The sequence below is a fragment of the Canis lupus genome, chromosome 10 (genome assembly GCF_011100685.1).
Source record: "Canis lupus familiaris isolate Mischka breed German Shepherd chromosome 10, alternate assembly UU_Cfam_GSD_1.0, whole genome shotgun sequence".
NCBI lineage: Eukaryota > Metazoa > Chordata > Mammalia > Carnivora > Canidae > Canis > Canis lupus.
In genome coordinates this window covers 12,355,416-12,367,719 of record NC_049231.1, presented here as the reverse complement: position 1 = coordinate 12,367,719, position 12,304 = coordinate 12,355,416, and the positions used below count along the sequence as shown (strand labels likewise).

Sequence of the window (12,304 nt, the reverse complement as noted above, 5' to 3'; positions counted from 1 at the left end):
GATATTTCTTGTTGTAAGAATGGCAGTGACAACTTCCAAATTCTTCACATGTCAGAGCTAAAATTTCACTATTGGGGTGCCTGGGTGGCTCAGTTAGTAAACTAACCAACTTTTGATTTTGGCCCAGGTCATGATCTCAGGGTGGTAGGATTAAGTCCCACATTGGGCTCTGAACTCAACAGGAGGTCTGCTTGTCCTTCTCCCTCTGCTCCTTTCCCCCTTCACTCACACATGTGCATGCTCTCCCTGTCTCATAAAGAAATACATACATACATACATACATAAAATCTTAAAAAATAAAGTTTCACTAATGAGGCACCTGCCTGGCTCAGTGGGTAGAGCATGCGACTCTTGATCTCAGGGTAATAAATTCAAGCCCCATATTGGGTGTAGAGCTCGCTAAAAACAAAACAAGTTTCACTATTGAACGTAAATGTGAATTAAAAGTTCACATTTTTATTGTAGTTTGGGTACTCTCCTTTCAAAGAAAAGAAACAAACATTGGCTAACTTACATAAAAAAAAAATTGTGGGGCACTTGGGTGGCTCAGTTAAGTGTCCAACTCTTGATTTCAGCTCAGGTCATGATCTCAGGGTCATGAGATTGAGCCCTAAGCTGGGTTCCATGCTAGGCTGCCTCTATGCTAGGCATCTGCTTAAGATTCTCTTTCCTTATCCCTCTGCCTCTACCTCCTCTCCTACTTGAGTGCTCTCCCACTCAAAACATTTTTTTAAAAGAAAGGTATTCGTCAGACGGATATTGAAAACCAAAACAGTTCTGGGCCATTAATTAGTAAGAACTATGGGGAAAGTCGATGGAGGGAAGATGGTGGGGGATGGGCTAAATGGGTGAAGGGTATTCAGGAAGGCATTTGTGAGGAGTACTGGGTATTATATGTAAATGGTGAATCACTAAATTCTACACCTGGAGCCAATTTTACCATATATGCTAACTAACTTGGATTTAAATAAAATCTTGAAATTTAAAAAAAGAGGAACTATACGGCAAATTTTATCAGCAACACTTTGGTTAGGATACCTCCACTGAGGGGAGTGAATTTTAACTACTATCAGGACCTTAATTAGTATATTCAAGATTCAAATTTCAGGAATTTAGAGAAGGTTGCAGAATTTTCTCAAATCCTTACACAAAAGTAGTGCAAGCAACTAGAGAGCAAAACTAGTTGGAGAGCGTTTTTTGTTGTTGTTGTTGTTGTTTTTGTTTTAAGATTTTATTTATTCATGAGAAACACAGAGAGAGGCAGAGACACAGGCAGAGGGAGAAGCAGGCTCCCTGCGGGGACCCTGACGTGGGACTCTATCGCGGGACCCCAGGATCATGCCCTGGGCCGAAGGCAGGAGCCAAACCATTGAGCCATCCAGGGATCCCCCTGGAGAGCATTTTTAACAGAACTAGATGATCAGATGTCCTCCCAGACCTCCAAACACCAGTATCTCCAGGTATGTGTGTTATCACTGCCTTGGTAGAAGAAACCTAGGGGAAGCAATAGAGCTAAGAACAGTATAATACCTGAACAGCCAATAGGTATTCCAGGCAATTGCAGTGGATTGATTTGAGAGCAGCAGCTGCAACTGGGCAGAGTTTTGCCCAGCCCAGTAGATGATAAGGCATGAGGTAAGGACTGTGGGAACAGCCTATCTCCAATTCTCAAGATTAACGTATCAGAGTTCTCTTGCAATACTGAGCCACACACTGAAAGAGAAACTTCGGAGAGTAACCTAAGTTTTAAGAATAGTGGCAAGAGGGCAAGATTCAGAAAATAATGGGAGGGGGAGAGAGTCAGGTAATTTTAGAAGTAAACCTCCCAGTTTGTTAAACGCTATGTGATAAAACAGAAAGAGCTTTATGTAGAGGCACCCGGGTAGTGCAATTGATTAAACGTCTGACACTTGGTTTCGGCTGGGGTTGTGATCTGGGGGTCCTGGGATCAAGCCCCGCTTTGGGCTCCATGCTCATGCAGTATCTGTTTGGGACTCTCCTTCTACCTTTACCTCTGCTAAATGCCACCGCCTCCCCCCATGCTCACTCTCTGTGTGTCAAATACATAAGTCTTAAAAAAAAAAAAAAGAGCTTTATGTAGTTAGACAAGCTATCTGCAATAACCTTCCTTCTTACAGTTTGAGAAAATTAAATTTATGTAAAATTGAATAGAAAAGAACCATAGTCAAATCCCTTACAAAGTTACTGTTAGACAAAGAAGAATAAGGACAGATAACTTCCTTGTAGACAATAAAATCAAGGAAAACACATACAAAAATCAGATCAGAACTGTAATATTCTATTTCAAAACAAGCTAAAAGACATTAAGAAAATAATAAAAGCATGAAAAAAACAACATAAATCAGAATCAGAAAAACTCAGAAATGAGGTGACAAAAACACACAAATTAAAAACAAAAGAAAATATAATTTTAGAAATAAAAGTAACTTAAAAGAAACATAAACATTAATAAATATACGAAATCTTTCTTTAACAGAAAAAGAAGTAAAAAGGATGCAAATTTTGAAAAGGAAGAAATGAAAAAAGAGAAAGAAAATTAGAAAAAAAAAAAAAACAAATGTTAAAGACAGGAAAAGAAAATCCAATACGTAAACCTTATGTGGTCCAACAATCTATACTGTATAATATATTGTATCATAGAGCATAGACATATAAAATGTGGGGAAAATTGGCACAGCAGAAACATTTTAAACTGTACTTATACTAATTGGTATTAGTATTGTTATTCTGAGACTAATGTGCATGTATGTGGGATAAAACAAATGAAGAAATATGGGATATTATGACCTGTGTTCTTGAGAAATGGGACTCAGTAAGGAAGAACCTCTGGTTTCCATAGTTTCTCTATTTTATTTTATTTTATTTTATTTTATTATTTTATTTTATATTTTATTTTATTTTTTGTCATAAGTGTACTCTTTAATTCCCATCTATTCACCCCCCACGCCCCCCATTCTCCTGCCTCCTGGTAACCATCAGTTTATTCTCTATAATTAAGTCTGTTTCTTGATTTGTCTCTCTCTCACTCTTTCCCCCCTTTTCTTATTTCTTTTGTTTCTTAAATTCTGCATGAGTGAAATCATATGGTATTTGTCTTTCTCTGACTGATTTATTTCTCTTACCATTATACTCTCTAGCTCAAATTGTTGCAAATGACAAGATTTCATTCTTTTTTATAGCTGAATAATATTATATATAACATACATTATAGTAATGCACATATATGTAACATACATATATATCACATCACTATACTAAATATATAGTAATACTATATGTTATATATGTATCTATATCACATCTTTTTTTTTAAGATTTTATTAATTTATTCATGAGAGACAGACAGACAGAGAGAGAGAGAGATGCAGAGATATAGGAAGAGGGAGAAGTAGGCTCCATGCAGAGAGCCTGATGTGGGACTCCATCCTGGGACTCCAGGATCACGCCCTGAGCTGAAGGCAGACGCTTAACCGCTGAGCCACCCAGGTGTCCCTTAGCACATCTTCTTTATCCATTCATCTATTGATGGACACTTGGGCTGCTCCCACAGTTTGGGTATTGTAAATAAAGCTGCAATAAACAGGGGGGTGCATGAATCCCTTTGAATTAGTGTTTTTGTATTTGGGGGTTAAATACCCAGTAGTGCAATTACTGGAGTGTAGAGTCCTTCTATTTTTAGTTTTTTGAGGAAACTCCATCCTGTCTTCCAGAGTGGCTGCACCACTTTGCATTCCCATCAACAGTGCAAGAGGGTTCCTTTTTCTCCAAATCCTCACCAACACCTGTTGTTCTTGCGTTTTTTAATTTTAACCATTCTGACAGTTGTAAAGTGATGTAGCCTCGTAGTTTTGGTTTGCATTTCTCTGATGATGAGTGATGTTGAATACCTTTTCATGTGTTTGTTGGCCATCTGGATGTCTTCATTGGAGAAATGTCTTTTCATGTCTTTTGCCCATTTTTATTTAGATTATTTGTGTTTTGGTTGTTAAGTAGTATAAGTTCTTTAATATTTTGGATACTTTATATATTTTGGATACTAACCCTTTATATGTCATTTGTAAATATCCTTTCCCATTCCATAGGTTGTCCTTTAGCTTTGTTGATTGTTTCCTTTGCATGCATAAATTTTTTATTTTGATGTAGTCCCAATAGTTTGTCTTTACTTTTATTTCGCTTGCCTCAGGAGATGTATCTAGAAAAATGTTGCTATGGGCAATGTCAAAGAAATTACTATCCCTAGTATCTTCTAGGATTTTTATGGCTTTGGGTCTCACATTTAGGTTTTAATCCATCTTGAGTTTGGTTTTGGGAAAAATGAAAGAAAGTGGTCCAGTTTCATTCTTTTGTATGTAGTTGTCCAATATTCCCAATACCATTTGTTGAGAATACTGTCTTTTTCTCATTGTATATTCATTCCTCTTTTGTCAAAGATTAATTGACCTTGTAATTATGGGTTTATTTCTGGATATTCTGTTCTGTTCTGTTCTATTCTATTCTATTGATTTATGTGTCTATTTTAATGCCAGTACTATACTATTTTAATTACTTCTACTTTGTAATATAACTTGAAATCTGGAATTGTGATACCTCTAGTTTTGTTTTTCTTTTTCAAGATTCCTTTGTCTATTCAAGGCCTTATGTGGTTCCATACAAATTTTTGAATTGTTTGTTTTAGTTCTGTGAAAAATACTGTTGGTATTTTGATAGGGATTGCATTAAATCTGTAGATTGCCTTTGTAGTATAGACATTTTAACAATACTTGTTCTTCCAACCTGTGAGCATGACTGTCTTTCCATTTATTTGTATTGTCTTGAATTTCTTTCATCAGTATTTTATAGTTCTCAGAGTGCATGTCTTTTCACCTCTTGGTTAAGTTTATTACTATATATTTTTTCTGGTGCAATTGTAAATGGAATTATTTTCTTAATTTCACTTTCTGCTGCTTCATTATTAATGTATAGATATGTAACAGATTTCTGTACATTCTTTTTTTTATCCTACCATAGTTTCTTTTGAGAAATTATCTGTCAAAAAAAAAAAAAGAAAAGAAAAATTATCTGTCATTTGTATCATTGTTCTATGTTACATGTCTTTTCGTTTCTGAGTGCTTTAAGATTTTCTCTTTAATTCTGTTTGTCAGTAATTTGGCTATGATGTACCTAGTTGGGGATTTCTGTGTATTTATGATACCTGATCCACCTGCTGGCATGATGTACTTCACACTTTCTTGGGAAGTTTTCACCTGTTATGTCCTCTATTTACTCTCTTCTTCCTCTTTTCATGACTCCAATTATATGTATGTTAGATCACTTGATATCTTCTCACAGTTCTACTAAGGGTCTACTTATGTTCTTTATTTTCCCCCCTTTCTACTGTTTAGATGGGGTCATTTCTATTGAAAGTTCACTTAACTGACTCCTTCACTTCACTTAAACTTTTTTCTGTCAGTTTTATCTGAAATTATCTTTTTTTTTTTTTTTTGTCTTCATTTTTGGAGCAGACTGTTAGCATCCCTCTACTTACTCTGCCTTTTACTTAATTCATCATGACTAAATTTTAATAGCTGTTTTAAAATCCTTATCTATTAATTCCAACATTTAGTCCAGTCAGGCTTGGTTTCTAGTGATTATTTTTTCAGTATGTTTATAGGCCATATTTTTCTGTTTCTTTTTATGTTAATACCTTTTTTTATTATGTACTAGACATTATAGGGACACTGAATATTATCTCTGAAAAATGTTAGATTTTTGGCAGAAGTTGAATTGCCTAGATACAAACTCAGAACTCTGTCTTCCTCGGATGGACAGTGGCTGATATGTTCTAAATACCCTCATCCTTTTAACTCTTGCTTTCTACTGGGTGCTTTAGTTCCCTATTTCATAGTGTAGTTCTGGGGTCATCCAAAGACTTGGATGGAATTTTTATGCAGATTTTCAGACTCCCTTATTCTCAGAGCATTCCCTTTACTTCCAGCCATTGTGTTAGCTCTACTCTTTGTCTTATGATTCCTGCCACTAAGACTGCAGCTGGCTACTTGACTTCTAGCTACCCCATGCTCCACAGACTGGGAATTTCCCTCAGGCAAAAGCCACAAAGTACATTTCCCTAATTTCAAGAATTAACATCCCTTTAGTTTTTGTTTCCTCTTCATTGTTTCCCAGAGCCTTCAACTATTTTTAAAAATATTTTATATTATTATTTTATATTATTACTATTTTTAAGGATTTTATTTGTTTATTTATTGATTTTTAAATTAAGGGAAGAACTTTCTTTTTTAAGATTATTTATTTATTTATTTATTCATAGAGACACACACACAAAGAGAGAGAGAGAGAGAGAGAGAGAGGCAGAGACATAGGCAGAGGGAGAAGCAGGCACCATGCAGAGTCTGACGTGGGACTCGATCACAGGACTCCAGAATCATGCCCTGAGCCAAAGGCAGATGCTCAACCATTGAGTCACTCAGGCATCCCTATTTTATTTTTAATAGTATGTCCAGATTTTTAACTTATAATCTCAAGGAGGGTTAGTCTGATATATGCTACTCTGTTATTACTGGAAGCAAAACTCTTTCTAGGAATCTTTTCTACTGTGTGTGTTTGAAAGCAAAGAGTGCTAATAGCAGTGAGTACATCTACCCCAGGTTTTGATTTTAAATACCACTCTCCACATTTATACCAGTTCTGGGGTGTTTCTGCCAAAAATGTACGATGTGAATCTAATTATAAGAAAAGATTGGAGACACAACTTGATGAGAACCCTGGAAGTGACCTGAATTTATCAATCTACATAATTCCAAAAGTGGGACTGAGTGGGATCGTATGAACTGTGTGAATGCTGCAGATTTTCCCAGCTGAGCTTTTTACTATGCTTTCTGCAAGGAGTAACTCAATTGGGGTGACTGGCTGGCTTAATCAGTAGAACATGTGACTCTTGATCTTAGGGCTCTGTGAGTTTGAGCTCACATATCAGTTTCAGCTCATATAAAAAGGTATCAAGTTGGGTGTAGAGATTACAAAGAATAACTCAAAATGAAAACAAAACACTAAACCATAAAATATATATTTCATACACTGAAAATTAAATACGTATCTTCTTTCTGGGAAACAAAATAGTCATTTGGAACATATTCCTTTGTTTCTTTATTTTTCTTGCCTCTCTATGTTGGTTTCTATACAACAGATGAAATAACCACTTCTGGTCTTGAAGAAGTAGCCTTGTTCAGGAGATAAAACTTTTTGTTTCAGCCCTGCTCCAGCTCTTGTTCACCTCTCAAACTTCTGTGCTTGTCCAAGTATCCTATTATATTTTGATTAACTCCTAGTAGCTGAGGATGTTCTACTAACTGTCAGCATATTAAGGAAAAGGGCTCAGCACCTAGATTTAGGCTGACTGGAAGCCAGGCCCTCAGATAGCAGCTTTTATTTTTTTTATTTTATTTTTTTAAAGATTTATTTTTATTTATTTATGATAGACATAGAGAGAGAGAGAGGCAGAGACACAGGCAGAGGGAGAAGTAGGCTCCATGCCGGGAGTCCGATGCGGGACTCGATCCCGGGTCTCCAGGATCACGCCCTGGGCCAAAGGCAGGTGCGAAACCGCTGAGCCACCCAGGGATCCCCAAATAGCAGTTTTTAAAAGCATGTTATTATATATTGTTCCAAGAGGCCACAAGTACAAGCCCCACTGGCCACCAGAGCCAGATGATCTGTAAGTATCCTTTGGGTGGCAATCACAAAACTTAAGGTTTTGGATGAGTGTATGAACTTATTTCTGGGAGATACTGGCAAGCTAGAGGAAGGCAGAGGAAAAGTGCCAAGATGGCATCTACAGCCTACATTCCTTGAGAGCAGCTGTGTAGGCCATTAAATGTGTGCCAAAACTGAAGCTTGTTCCTCATTTCAAAGCCCCAGAACAAGCAAAGTGGCCTCTTCACAGAAAGACTGGGGAGTGTGCCTCTATCTGCTGTCTGTGCCATGCCTTGGAAGTGGTAGCCTGCCAAGAACTGTACATCTATTGCTACAATCCTGTGCAACCCAAGGGTGCAAACCCCTCTGATCACCAAGACCAGGAAATCAAAGGGGGCAAGCTTGGGCATCAGCTGCAAAAAAGAGGCTCCAGAGGCTTTCCCCAAAGAGACTGGCATTATGGAACATAAAGATTGTGCCTGACCAGTGAGGTCTTTGGAAAGACTATAGTAGTTTACTTGATAAAGAGTTCAAATAATGGTCATAAAGATGCTTGCTGAGTTGGGGAGAAGAATGAATGAACACAATGAGAACTTCAGAAAGATGAAAAATAAAAGAAGATACCAAATAGAAGTCATAGAGCTGAAGAATACAGTAACTGAACTAAAAACATACACTGGAGGGGTTCAGCAGCAGACTAGATGAAACAGAAGAAAGGATCAGTCAACTTGAAGACAGGGCAATGGAACTGACCCAATCAGAGCAGCAAAAAATAAAAAGAATGAAAAAAAAAAAATGAAGATAGTTTAAGGGACTTGTGCCACAACATTGAACAAACTAACAATTGCATTTTAGTACTCCCAGAAGGAGAAGAGAGTGAGAAGGGGCAGGAGTCTCATTCAAAGAGATAATGGCTAAAAACTTTTCTAACTTGGGGAAGGAAACAGAAACCCAGATCCAGGAAGCCCAGAGAATTCTAAATAAGATGAACTCAAGGGCACCTGAGTGGCTCAGTCATTTAAACATTCAACTCTTGATTTTGGCTCAGGACATGATCTCAGGGTCATGAGATTGAGCCTCATGTCAGGCTCTATGCTGGATGTGGAGCCTGCCTAAGATTCTCCCTTTCCCTCTTCCCTTCCCTCCTAACCCCCTCCCCCCACCACCTACGCACATGTGTGTACTCTCTCTCTTTCTTAAAAACAAAACAAATAAAAAATACCAAAACAGATGAACTCAAAGAGACCCACATTTAAGACACATTTCAGATCTTCTTCAATTCATGATAGGGTTACATCCCAATAAACCCATTGTGAATTGAAAATACTGTAAGTCAGGGGTACCTGGGTGGCTCAGTCAGTTAAGTGTCTGCCTTCGGCTCAGGTCAAGATCCCAGGTCCTGGGATCGAGCCCTACATTAGGCTCCCTGCTTTTCCCTCTCCTCCCCTCTCATGCTGTCTCTTGCTATCTCTGTCACTATTTCTGTTTCTGTCTCTCATAAATAAATAAATAAATAAATAAATAAATAAAGTCTTTTAATAAAAGGAAAATATTGTAAGTCAAAAATGCATATAATACACCCAACCTACCAAACATCATAGTTTAACTTAGCCTACCTTAAATGTGCTCAGAACACTTGCATTAGTCTACAGTTGGGGAAAATCATCTAAAACAAACCTATTTTCTAATAAAATGTTGAATATCTCATGTAATTTATTTAATACTGTAATGAAAATGAAAAACTGAATGGTTGCTTGGGTATAGAATGGTTATAAGTGTATCAGTTCTTTATCCTTGCAATCGCATGGCTGTCTGGGAGTTACAATTCACTGTCATTGCACAGCATCATGAGAGAGTATTGTATTACATATTTCCCACTAGCCTGAGAAAAGATCAAAATTCAAAATTTAAAGTACAGATTCACAACATTGTAAATACATATTGTGTGTTCAGTAGAAATGTGTATTACTTTCACACCATTGTATGTTGAACCATTGTAAGTCAAGACCATCTATATAATTAAAGTGTCTAAATTTAAAGACAAGGAAAGAATACTAAAGGTAGTAAGAGAAAAACAACTTTCCATGTATAAGGGTACCTCCCTAAGAGTGCCAGCAGATTTTTCAGCATAAACTTTACAGGCCAGAGGTGAGTGACACGATATATTCAAAGTGCTAAAAGAAAAAAAGAAAACCTACAGTCAGTAAAACTCTACTCAGAGAAGTTATCATTCAGAATTAAAGGAGAATAAAGAGTTTTCCAAAAAAAAAAAAAAAAAAGGGTTTTCCAGGTAAACAAAAGCTAAAGGAGTTCACCATTAAATTAGTCTTAGAAGAAATGTTAAAGTGACTTCTTTCAGCTGAAAAGAAAGGGTGCTAATTAGTAACAAGAGCTCATATGAAAGAAGAAATATCACTGGAAAAGTAAACATTTAGTAAAGGTAGTGGATTAGTTACATAAGTAACTAATATAGTATAAAGATAGTATAAAGATTACTAGACAAAAGTAATCAAAATAACTATGATCAAATTAATTAAGAGATACACAACAAGATGTAAAATGTGAAATCATAAACATAAAACATGCATGTATGTATGGAGTGTAAAAATGTTGAGCTCTAGAATAGAGTCAAATTAAGTTATCAACTCAGAATAAACTCTTATTAGTTGTTATAGTAACCTCATAGTAACCACAAGGCAAAAACCTATAGCAAATACACAAAAAGATAAAGAGAAAGGAATACAGGCCTACCACTAAAGAAGGTTATCAATTTACAAAGGAAGAGAGTGAGAGAAAAAAGGAACAGAGAAGAACTACAAAAGCAGCTACAAAAACAATTGACAGAATGGCAATAAGCACATATCTGTTGATCATAACTTTAAATGTAAATGGACTAAATTCTCCAATCAAAAGACATAGAGTGGCTGAGTGGATTAAAAAAATAATACCCGTTTATATGCAGCCTATCAGGACACACTTCAGATATAAGGATGCAAACATACTAAAAGTAAAGGGATGGAAAAAAATATTCCATGCAAATGAAAATCAAAAGAAAGCTGAGTAGCTCCATTTATATTAGACAAGATAGACTTTAAAACAAAGACTGTAATAAGACACAAGGAAGGGCATTAAGTAATGATAGAAGATTGAATCTGGATGGCATCCTTGAGAGACTGCCTCAAGGATGTCTATGATTATCTACATTCATGTATAAAATATTTAGTGACTATACAAATGGTCAATAAGCACTTGAGAAGAAGCTCAGCATCGTTAACTGCTTGAGAAATGCAGATTAACCCTACTTCATGCCTACTAGCATGGCTAACATAAAATAAGTAATAATAAGCATTAGTGAGGATATGGAGGAATTAGAACTTTTATTCATTAGTGGGATTGTAAAATGGTTCAACCACTTTGCAAAAATAGTTTGACAGTTCTTCAATATGTTACAGAGAGTTACCATATGACCCAGAAATTCCACCCCTTGGCATATACCCATGAGAGTATGTATGTCCACATAAAGCCTTACATATTATTGTTCACAGCAGCATTTTTATAATAGCCAAAAAGTGGAAGCAATCCAAATGTTCATCACCTGATGAATGGATAAACAAAATACAATGTATTCATATAATGGAACACTATTCAGCCATAAAAAGGAATGAAGTGCTGATAATGGGCTACAACATGGATGAAGCTTGAAAATACTACGCCAAGTTAAAAAAAAAAAAAAAAAGGTGAGAAATGACTACACATTATATATGATTCTCTTTATATAAATGTCCAGAATAGGCAGATCTATAGATATGTAAAATAGATTAGTAGCTTCTAGAGGTCCTGGGGAGGATTGCTAATAGGTGAAGAAGTTTTTGAGATGATAAAAATGTTATAAAATTATATAGTGGAGATGGTTACACAACTCTGTGAATATAGTAAAAACAAATCGTATACCTTAAAAGGGCGAATTTTATGTTATGTGAATTATTTCTCAATAGTGCTGTTATAAAAGGTATTTTTTGTGCCGGAAACTCTTCTGAGTGCTAGGAATAATGTAGTGAAGACATCAAAAACCCTGCTCTCAAAATACATGTATCTGCTGAGTCTAAGTTTGTGCCCCTAACAGACTGCACATAGGTTGTGGTCCTACCACTTTTTGCAATGGAAAAATTTGGCAGAATAATATCACCCCCCATAGTAATTTTCACTTTACCCTTGTCTGTATCTTTTTCCACCAAGAATATATAAAAAAGAAACTGTAAAGGAAGTAAAAGAGGAGAATGAACTGTCACAGTCTACAAGAATTGCGAGAAGGTAAGAATGAAAAAAGTTACCAGATGTTTCAGAAAGGTCAAGAAACATATCCCTTGGATTTGGCATTTAGGAGGTCTATGGAGATCTCTAGTACAGTTTCAGTGGAATCAGTGAGAAGAGAGGCATTTTGTAATTGTTGCACATAGCACAGTGCCTGATATATAGTAGTTGCTAAAGGTAATATTTGTTCGATTGAGAATAAGTGTGTTGTGAGAAAATAAAGACTGTGCTTACCTAAAGTCCTCATGAGAAGGGAAAACGGATAAGGGGTAGAATTTGAGGG

General features: G+C 36.2%; 1 long non-coding RNA gene across 1 annotated transcript in view; it reads left to right on the top strand.

The window, feature by feature from the left end:
• Positions 1-11,308, top strand: part of LOC111097594 — a 31,820-nt gene extending 20,512 nt beyond the window's left edge. The window contains exon 3 of the long non-coding RNA XR_005365406.1: positions 11,256-11,308. This is a non-coding gene — a long non-coding RNA (uncharacterized LOC111097594). The remainder of the gene's footprint in view (positions 1-11,255) is intronic.
• Positions 11,309-12,304: the final 996 nt, after the last annotated feature.